Below are 9,857 nucleotides of genomic sequence, written 5' to 3' on the forward strand. Positions count from 1 at the left end.
CTATGGTGTGCGGTTCTGGAATTGGCATCATCGGAGGGAGGTGATTGCACTGGGGAAGGTCCTGAGGAGATTTCTCAGGATGTTGCCTGGAGCGATTACAGAGGACAGACTGCCACAGCAGTGTGGAGCTGGAGGAACATAGTAGGCCAGGCAGCATCAGAGGAACAGGGTGGGGACACTACATCAGTTTTGTACTCCTTACAGTAGAGGAAGTTGAGGGGAGGCATGATTGAGATTATAATATTATGATGGCCTTAGATAGGGTCGGCAGGAAGAGACGTCTCTCCTAGGTGGAGGAATCAATGACCAAGGGGTTTTAGATTTAAGGGAAAGCGTAGGAGTCATGCAGAGTGTGGTGGGAGTGTGGAACTCGCTGTCTATACGGGCTGGTAGCGGCAGAAGCTCTCATAACATTGAATAAGTATTGAGATGTGCACCTGTGAGGCCCAGGCAAACAAGGCTATGGGTCAAATGCTGAAAGTAGGATTAGAATAGATAAGGTGTTCTTCCTGATCAAAGGGGTTTCTCTCGGTGCCACAGATCTCTATGACTCTTGGGAGATGCTGGTTAGTGACCGAGTGAAAATGAAAAAAAGCAACTTATTGACAAAGGCAGCGAAAGAGAGGAGAGGCCAGATCTGGAAAATTTCTACATACATCTGTGCAGAGTCAACACTTATTTTCCCAAATCCTCAACCCGTTGCGCTCAATGCATCCATCTTTTATTAATGGCGTTGTTAGCGTCGTGGACAACTGTCTGAAACAGTTTTTTAAAGTCTTTCAGCTGTAGGCTGTGAACAGGAGATGCAGAGACAGAAAGAGGACCCTCATTAACAGGGTGGCGCTCACTGGCTCAGCGCTGACCCACCGACAGTACAACAAGCTGTTTTTTTCCTTCACAGATGCTACCAGACCTGCTGAGCTTTTCCAGCAACTTTGTTTTTGTTCCTGATTTACAGCATCCACAGTTCTTTCGGTTTTGACAGTGCGGAGCTCATTCAGATCACTGCTGACCTGTAGACAGAATGCTGTCTCTTAGCAAGCGATTTATTAATCCGGATTCAGAAATTATTCCCTTACGATCTGTAACTAACAATGAGACGGAATAGAAACATTGCATTTACTGCTCGCAGCGCATGGTAAATACGCCTTTCCTATTTCGATATCAGTCTTTGTTCTTTCCGAACTTCCTAAATTCTGCCCATCTGTCTCTCCCTCGGAGAAGGTTGTGTGCTTGAGTTTGAAATTGTAATTGAGGAAACAGGCATCAGGGTAGTCTCACAATGGAAATGAAACTAAGCCAATCTCTACATCCTGGTGGAGAATGGTTACAGGGCAGCATTTCGCTGTGATTTGTGTGCCAGCTCTGTGAGACTAACTCGAGTAGTTCCACTCTTCCACCCTTTCTCTGTTGCTTGGAAAGTATTCGTTCTTCGTACCGACCCAATTCCCTCTTGAAATCCCGATTCGATGCTGCTTCTGCCGCGCTCTCAGGCACCACGTTCCCGGATTCCGGCCGTCGCTTCATCTGCCTGTTGACGATCCTACTGCCGTCTGTCCGCAGCTCCATTGATTTGAGCACGCCGTTCAAATCTCTCTCTCAGGGCAACAGTCCCAGCATCTCTGATCAATCTTCATCACCGACGTTCCTCATGGCTGGAAGCATTCCCGTGAATCTTACCTGCTTTCTGTCTCTCTCGTTGAAGCCTCCACGTCCCAATCAAGGGGAGAACCGAGACCAAAATTCACCAAGGCACTTGGAGAAGGCTTGCTACAGGAAATTTTAACCCTTGGAGCGAGTTTTCTGAACTAAGAACCTGATCTCAGTTTTTAAGAACACGTGCTGTTTCTAAGTATTTCATGTTGTTTGTATTACCTTTTCAGTCCGTTAAGATATCAGGACAGGTAGGTAAATTGGGTGAGACATACATACGGAATGCTTGCCTTTAATCAGTGAGGTATAGAATTTAAGAGCAAAGCAGTGATGCTAGAACTGTACATTTGGTTAGGTCACAGCAATAGTGTTGTATGCAGTTGTGGAATGCACATGATAAGAGGGATGTGATAGCACTGTAGGGGTGGGTTTTTTTTGTTTCATTTGTGGGATGTGGCATTGCTGGCTGGCCAGCATTTATTATCAGTCCCTAGCTGCCCCCTTCAGGGTGTGCGTGAGCTGCCCTCTTCAGCCATTGCTGTGGGTTGACCACTGGAGGGAGGTTGCTGCTTCGCAGGACTTTGACCCAGCAATAGTGAAGGAACGGTGATATATTTCTGAGCCAGGATGATGAGTGGCTTGGAAGGGAACTTGCCGGGTTTGGTGTTCCTTTGTGACTGCTGCACTTCTAGATTGAAAGTTTGTTTGGAAGGTACTGTCTAAGGAATTTCTGAAATGCACCTTGTAGAAGGCACAATGCTGGCACTGTGCATCAGTTGGGGAAGGACTGGATGCTTGTGGATGTGCTGCCAATCAAAGAGGCAGCTTTGTCCTAGATAGGACAAACTTTTAGCTGCTGTTGTTGGAGTTGCCCTCATCCAGGCAAGTGGGGAGTATTCTATCATGCACCTGAATCAATTTACCAGGATGTTGCCTGGGCTGGAAAATTTCTGGTATGAAGAGAGATTGGCAAGTCCCATTGAGCCTGTGCTGGTCATGGAGAACCACCTAACACGACAGTGGTTAGGCCACTTCTGGAATACGGCATTCAGTTCTGGTCGCCCTGCGGTAGGAAGGATGCTGTGAAACGTGAAAGGGTTCAGAAAAGATTTACGAAAACGTTGCCAGGGTTGGAGGGTTTGAGCTATGGGGAGAGGCTGAATAGACTGGGGCTATTTTCCCTGGAGTAACAGAGGTCAAGGGGTAACCTTATAGAAATTTATAAAATCATGAGGGGCAGAGATAGGAAAAGACCTCGGCTATTTACCTCAGCATGGGGAGTCCAAAACTAGAGGGCGTAGGCTTAAGGCAAGAGGGGAAAAGATTTAAAAGGAACCGAAGGGGCAACTTGTTCACACAGAGGGTGGTGTGTGTACATGAAATGAGCTGCCAGAGGAAGTGGTGGGGGCTGGTACAGTTACAGCATTTAAAAGGCATCTGGATGGGTATATGAATAGGATGGGTTTAGAGGGATATGAGCCAAATGGAACTAGATTAATTTAGGATATCTGGTCACTGTGAACAAATTAGACTGAAGGCTCTGTTTCTGTGCTGTACATCTCTATGACTCTCTAACTATTCCTTTCCCAGCACTTGGCCCATAGCCTTGGCGTTGCAAGTGCACACCTGAATACTTAAAAGTCACTTGTATAGAATGGAAAAAGACCCTGCAGTCCAACCCAAACTAATGTAATCCCACCTGCTTGTGCTCGGCCCATGTCACTTCAAACCTTTCCGATTCATGAATTTACCTAAATTTGTTTGAACATTGTCACTGTAACTGCAATGTTATGAGGGTTTCTGCCACTGACCCATACAGGCAGTGAGTTCCAGATTCACACCACCCTCTAGAGGAACATGAGTTTCCACACATCACCTTTAAACCTAAAATCAATGATCCCTGGTCATAGGGGATAGGAATGTAAGGAAACTGACCACAAAGCTTCTTCAGATATGTCAATAGAAAAGGACTGGGGAAGACTAATGTAGGTTCCTTGCAGTTAGAATCTGGTGCATGGATAACGGGCAAAAGATGGCAGACCAGCTGAACAAATATTTTGCATCTGTCTTCACTAAGGAGGACACAAATAACCTTCAGGAAATGCTAGGGGACAGAAGGTCGAGCATGAGGGAGAAACTGAAGGAAATCCTTATTAGTCAGAAAATTGATGGGATTAAAACCTGATAAGTCCCCAAGTCCCTAAACCAGCCCAGTTCATCCCCTCCCCCCACTGCACCACACAACCAGCCCAGCTCTTCCCCCCCCACCCACTGCATCCCAAAACCAGTCCAACCTGTCTCTGCCTCCCTAACCGGTTCTTCCTCTCACCCATCTCTTCCTCCCACCCCAAGCCGCACCCCCAGCTACCTACTAACCTCATCCCACCTCCTTGACCTGTCCGTCTTCCCTGGACTGACCTATCCCCTCCCTACCTCCCCACCTACACCCTCTCCACCTATCTTCTTTACTCTCCATCTTCGGTCCACCTCCCCCTCTCTCCCTATTTATTCCAGTTCCCTCCCCCCATCCCCCTCTCTGATGAAGGGTCTAGGCCCGAAACGTCAGCTTTTGTGCTCCTGAGATGCTGCTTGGCCTGCTGTGTTCATCCAGCCTCACATTTTATTATCTTGGAATCTCCAGCATCTGCAGTTCCCATTATCTCTGATACTATTTTAACCTCACTGCGAAGCCTCTTCCAGGGATGCCTAACCTGAAGAAGTTACCCTCCTCCCTCCGGACCAACCTCAGGGAATCTCTCTCCCATTGCAACTCTCTTGTAATCTCTTCGGCCTTGAAACTGCTCGACCATGTCCTGAAGCAAACCAGGTACCACAGCCACATCACCTTTCTCAGCACCTGCCTACGGAACCAGATCATCCCCAAGGGACTACAGTCCACATTTCAGCCTTCCCAATTTGGCCCCAACCGTGACCACCTCTACACCCAGAATATTCAGACCCTTCAGAAGCGGTTCTCCCTGCGAGTCCTGAAACAGACACTTGCAGCCATGCGCCGGCACCTCCAGGCACTGCAATCCAGCCTGCCCCAGCTCAGAGCCTCCCTCTCCCAGACCTGCACAGGACCCCTGCTGTTTTTTATCCTCCGCAGGATCCACAGACTGAACACCCAGTTCCACTCAGCTTTACTGGACACCAAAAATCGTAAGTACAACAAACTCACTGGCCCCTGCCACCCACAAGAGGATTCCTGCGCCTCCCAAATCCCGACTCTGTCCCTGCCCCTCCCCCACCATGCACCCGCCGCCATTGACCATGAGGACACGGCCGGAGACCCCACCGATGACGTCACATCGGCCTCCGCCGGCCACAGAACTTCCGGAACCGCTGCTGCAGTCACCACCTCCACGTCCAGGTACAACACCCCACACACCACCCTCACCTCAGCTGCTGCTGCCCACCCCGATCCTCTCACCGCCGACGGAACCCCGCCCACGGTCGACGCCGACGGAACCCCGCCCACGGCCGACGACCTCATCGCTCCGCCCACAACCTCCACAGCCAGGAACCCCAGAGGAGACAGCCACACCCGGCCCTGCCGCATGTTCACCTTCCCCCCAGACCTCCCACTGACTGAGGACGAACGGTCAGTCCTGAGCAAGGGGCTCACCTTTGTCCCCCTACAACCACACATCAACGAATACCAGTCACGGTCAGACATAGAGCAGTTTTTCCGCCGTCTTCGCCTGCATGCCTACTTCTTCAACCGGGAACCCAACCCTCCTTCCACTGACCCCTTCACCCGCTTCCAACACAAGTCCTCCTCCTGGACACCACCCCCAGGCCTCCTACCCTCCCTCGACCTCTTCATCTCCAACTGCCGTGGAGACATCAACCGCCTCAACCTCTCCACCCCTCTCACCCACTCCAACCTCTTCCCCCGCAGAACGGGCAGCCCTCCGCTCCCTCCGCTCCAACCCCAACCTCACCATCAAACCCGCAGACAAGGGTGGCGCAGTGGTAGTATGGCGCACTGACCTCTACATCGCCGAGGCCAGACGCCAACTCTCCGACACCACCTCCTACCGCCTCCTCGATCATAACCCCACACCTGAGCACCAAACCATCATCTCCAACACCATTCATGACCTCATCACCTCAGGGGACCTCCCACCCACAGCCTCCAACCTCATTGTTCCCCAACCCCGCACGGCCCGTTTCTATCTCCTTCCCAAAATCCACAAACCTGCCTGCCCTGGTCGACCCATCGTCTCAGCCTGCTCCTGCCCCACCGAACTCATCTCCACCTATCTGGACTCCATTTTCTCCCCTTTGGTCCAGGAACTCCCCACCTATGTCCGTGACACCACCCACGCCCTCCACCTCCTCCAGGACTTCCAATTCCCTGGCCCCCAACACCTCATATTCACCATGGACGTCCAGTCCCTGTACACCTGCATTCCGCATGGAGATGGCCTCAAGGCCCTCCGCTTCTTCCTGTCCCGCAGGCCCGACCAGGCCCCCTCCACCGACACTCTCATCCGCCCAGCTGAACTCGTCCTCACACTCAACAACTTCTCTTTTGACTCCTCCCACTTCCTACAGACCAAGGGGGTGGCCATGGGCACCCGCATGGGCCCCAGCTATGCCTGCCTGTTTGTAGGTTACGTGGAACAGTCCCTCTTCCGCACCTACACAGGCCCCAAACCCCACCTCTTCCTCCGGTACATTGATGACTGTATCGGCGCCGCCTCTTGCTCCCCAGAGGAGCTCGAACAGTTCATCCACTTCACCAACACCTTCCACCCCAACCTTCAGTTCACCTGGGCCATCTCCAGCACATCCCTCACCTTCCTGGACCTCTCAGTCTCCATCTCAGGCAACCAGCTTGGAACTGATGTCCATTTCAAGCCTACTGACTCCCACAGCTACCTAGAATACACCTCCTCCCACCCACCCTCCTGCAAAAATTCCATCCCCTATTCCCAATTCCTCCGCCTCCGCCGCATCTGCTCCCACGATAAGACATTCCACTCCCGCACATCCCAGATGTCCAAGTTCTTTAAGGACCGCAACTTTCCCCCCACGGTGATCGAGAACGCCCTTGACCGCGTCTCCCGCATTTCCCGCGACACATCCCTCACACCCCGCCCCCGCCACAACCGCCCCAAGAGGATCCCCCTCGTTCTCACACACCACCCTACCAACCTCCGGATACAACGCATTATCCTCCGACACTTCCGCCATTTACAATCCGACCCCACCACCCAAGACATTTTTCCATCCCCTCCCCTGTCTGCTTTCCGGAGAGACCACTCTCTCCGTGACTCCCTTGTTCGCTCCACACTGCCCTCCAACCCCACCACACCCGGCACCTTCCCCTGCAACCGCAGGAAATGCTACACTTGTCCCCACACCTCCTCCCTCACCCCCATCCCAGGCCCCAAGATGACATTCCACATTAAGCAGAGGTTCACCTGCACATCTGCCAATGTGGTATACTGCATCCACTGTACCCGGTGCGGCTTCCTCTACATTGGGGAAACCAAGCGGAGGCTTGGGGACCGCTTTGCAGAACACCTCCGCTCAGTTCGCAACAAACAACTGCACCTCCCAGTCGCAAACCATTTCCACTCCCCCTCCCATTCTCTTGATGACATGTCCATCATGGGCCTCCTGCACTGCCACAATGATGCCACCCGAAGGTTGCAGGAACAGCAACTCATATTCCGCCTGGGAACCCTGCAGCCATATGGTATCAATGTGGACTTCACCAGTTTCAAAATCTCCCCTTCCCCTACTGCATCCCTGAACCAGCCCAGCTCTTCCCCCCCACCCACTGCACCCCAAAACCAGCCCAGCTCTTCCCCCCCACCCACTGCACCCCAAAACCAGTCCAACCTGTCTCTGCCTCCCTAACCGGTTCTTCCTCTCACCCATCCCTTCCTCCCACCCCAAGCCGCACCCCCAGCTACCTACTAACCTCATCCCACCTCCTTGACCTGTCCGTCTTCCCTGGACTGACCTATCCCCTCCCTACCTCCCCACCTACACCCTCTCCACCTATCTTCTTTACTCTCCATCTTCGGTCCGCCTCCCCCTCTCTCCCTATTTATTCCAGTTCCCTCCCCCCATCCCCCTCTCTGATGAAGGGTCTAGGCCCGAAACGTCAGCTTTTGTGCTCCTGAGATGCTGCTTGGCCTGCTGTGTTCATCCAGCCTCACATTTTATTATCTTGAAGTCCCCAAGTCCTGATGCTCTGAATCTCAGAATTTTAAAGGAAGTGACCTTAGAAATAATGGATGCCTTAGTGATCATTTTCCTGCATTCTGTAGACTCTGGATAAGTTACGATGGTGGCTAACATAACTACACTTTATTAGAAAGGAGGGAGAGAGAAAACAGGGAATTATAGGCCAGTTAGCCAGACATAGGTGGTGGGGAAAATCCTGGAGAATATCACTAAAGATGTAATAACTGAGTATTTGGAAATATAAGACAGAATTGATCCAACTCAACACAAATTCACCATTGGGAAATCATGCTTAACAAATGTGGAATTTTGAGGATGTGCCCGGTAGAGTGGATGTTGTGTATCTGGACTTTCAAAGGCTTTTGACAAAGTTCCACACAAGTGATTAATAAGGTAAATTAAAGGTCATGGCATCAGAGGTAATATATTGATGTGGGTAGAGAACTGGTTGGCAGGTAGGAAGTAGAGAGATGGAATATACAGGTCCTTGTCACTGCCTGCCACGGGTTCAGTGCTGGCACCTCAGCTGTTCACAGTATACTTTAACAATGTGGACAACAGAATTGGTCCAATGTCTCCAAAGTAGCCGATGACACTAAGCTGGGTGGCAGTGCATGTTCTGTGAGGAGAATGCTAAAAGACTGCAGGGTGGCTGAGTGGGCACGTACTTAGCAAATGCAATTTAGTAATGTTATCCACTTTGGCAAAAACGGGAGGGCAGATTATTATCTGAATGGTAGCAGTTGAGGAAAAGGTGAGGTGCAACATGACCTGGGTGTCATGGTGGGACATGCGCTGAAGGTTGGCATGTAGATGCAGCAGGCAGTGAGGATAGCTAATGGCTTGCTGGCCTTCATAAGCAGACAATTGGAGTATCGCAGTAAGGATGTTTTGCTGCAAGCCTTGGTAAGGCCACACCTCAATAATTCTGTGCAGGTTTGGTCTCCTAGTCCTGAGGAAGGACATTCTTGCTATTGAGGGAGTGCAGCGAATTTTCACCAGACTGATTCGCAGGATGGCAGGACTGACATACAAGACTGGATTGACGGAGCTTGTACTCGCTGGAACGGGGGTAGAATCTCATAGAAACATGTAAAATTCTGGTGGGACTGGACAGGCTAAATGCAGGAAGAATGTTGTCAATATTGGGGAAATCCAGAACTAGGGGTCACAGTCTAAGAATAAAGGGGCAAGCCATTCAGAACTGAGATGAGGAAGAATTTCTTCACTCAGTTGTGAATCTATGGAATTCTCTCCCTCAGGAAGCCGTTCATTAGATATATACAAGAGGGTGCTGGATGTGGCCCTTACAGCTAAAATGGATCAAGGGGTACAGAGAGAGAGCAGGAATGGGATACTAAGATTGTATGATCATATCTAATGGTGGTGAAGGCTCAAAAGGATCACTCTTGCTCTTATTTTCTATGTTTCTAAATCTTTGATCCCTCCTGTCTACTCTGTCTATTCTTCTCAATTGTAAACAGCTCCCTGCTCTGCTATAAGGAAAGTAACCTCTGTCAATAAAATGAGGGACCGATTTCTCACAAGCTTAGCCCCCAGACAGTGACCAGAATTTCACTGTGACAGTCCCCAAATCCTGCACTGCCAATCGGAGCATGAGATCCAATAGGAAATCACATTATTCCAAACATTTAAAACAGCTACCTGTGGTTTTAGTTTCCCTACAGTGTGGAAACAGGCCATTTGGTCCAACAAGTCCACACTGACCCTTGGAGCATCCCACCCAGACCCATTCCCCAGTAACCTACCTGATCTACACATCCCTGAACACTACGGGCAATTTAGCACGGCCAATCTACCTAGCCTGCACATCTTTGGGCTGTGGGAGGAAACCGGAGCACCCGGAGGAAATCCACACAAACCGAACAAAAAAAACTGTAGGTTAATTTGTTTTATCAGAACAGAACAAAGACAGGGTGAGAAAGACATCGAAAGCAAACCAGTAATTATTTATTCAATTTACAATTGGGAAC

This window comes from Stegostoma tigrinum, chromosome 41 (genome assembly GCF_030684315.1).
Source record: "Stegostoma tigrinum isolate sSteTig4 chromosome 41, sSteTig4.hap1, whole genome shotgun sequence".
NCBI classification, from domain to species: domain Eukaryota; kingdom Metazoa; phylum Chordata; class Chondrichthyes; order Orectolobiformes; family Stegostomatidae; genus Stegostoma; species Stegostoma tigrinum.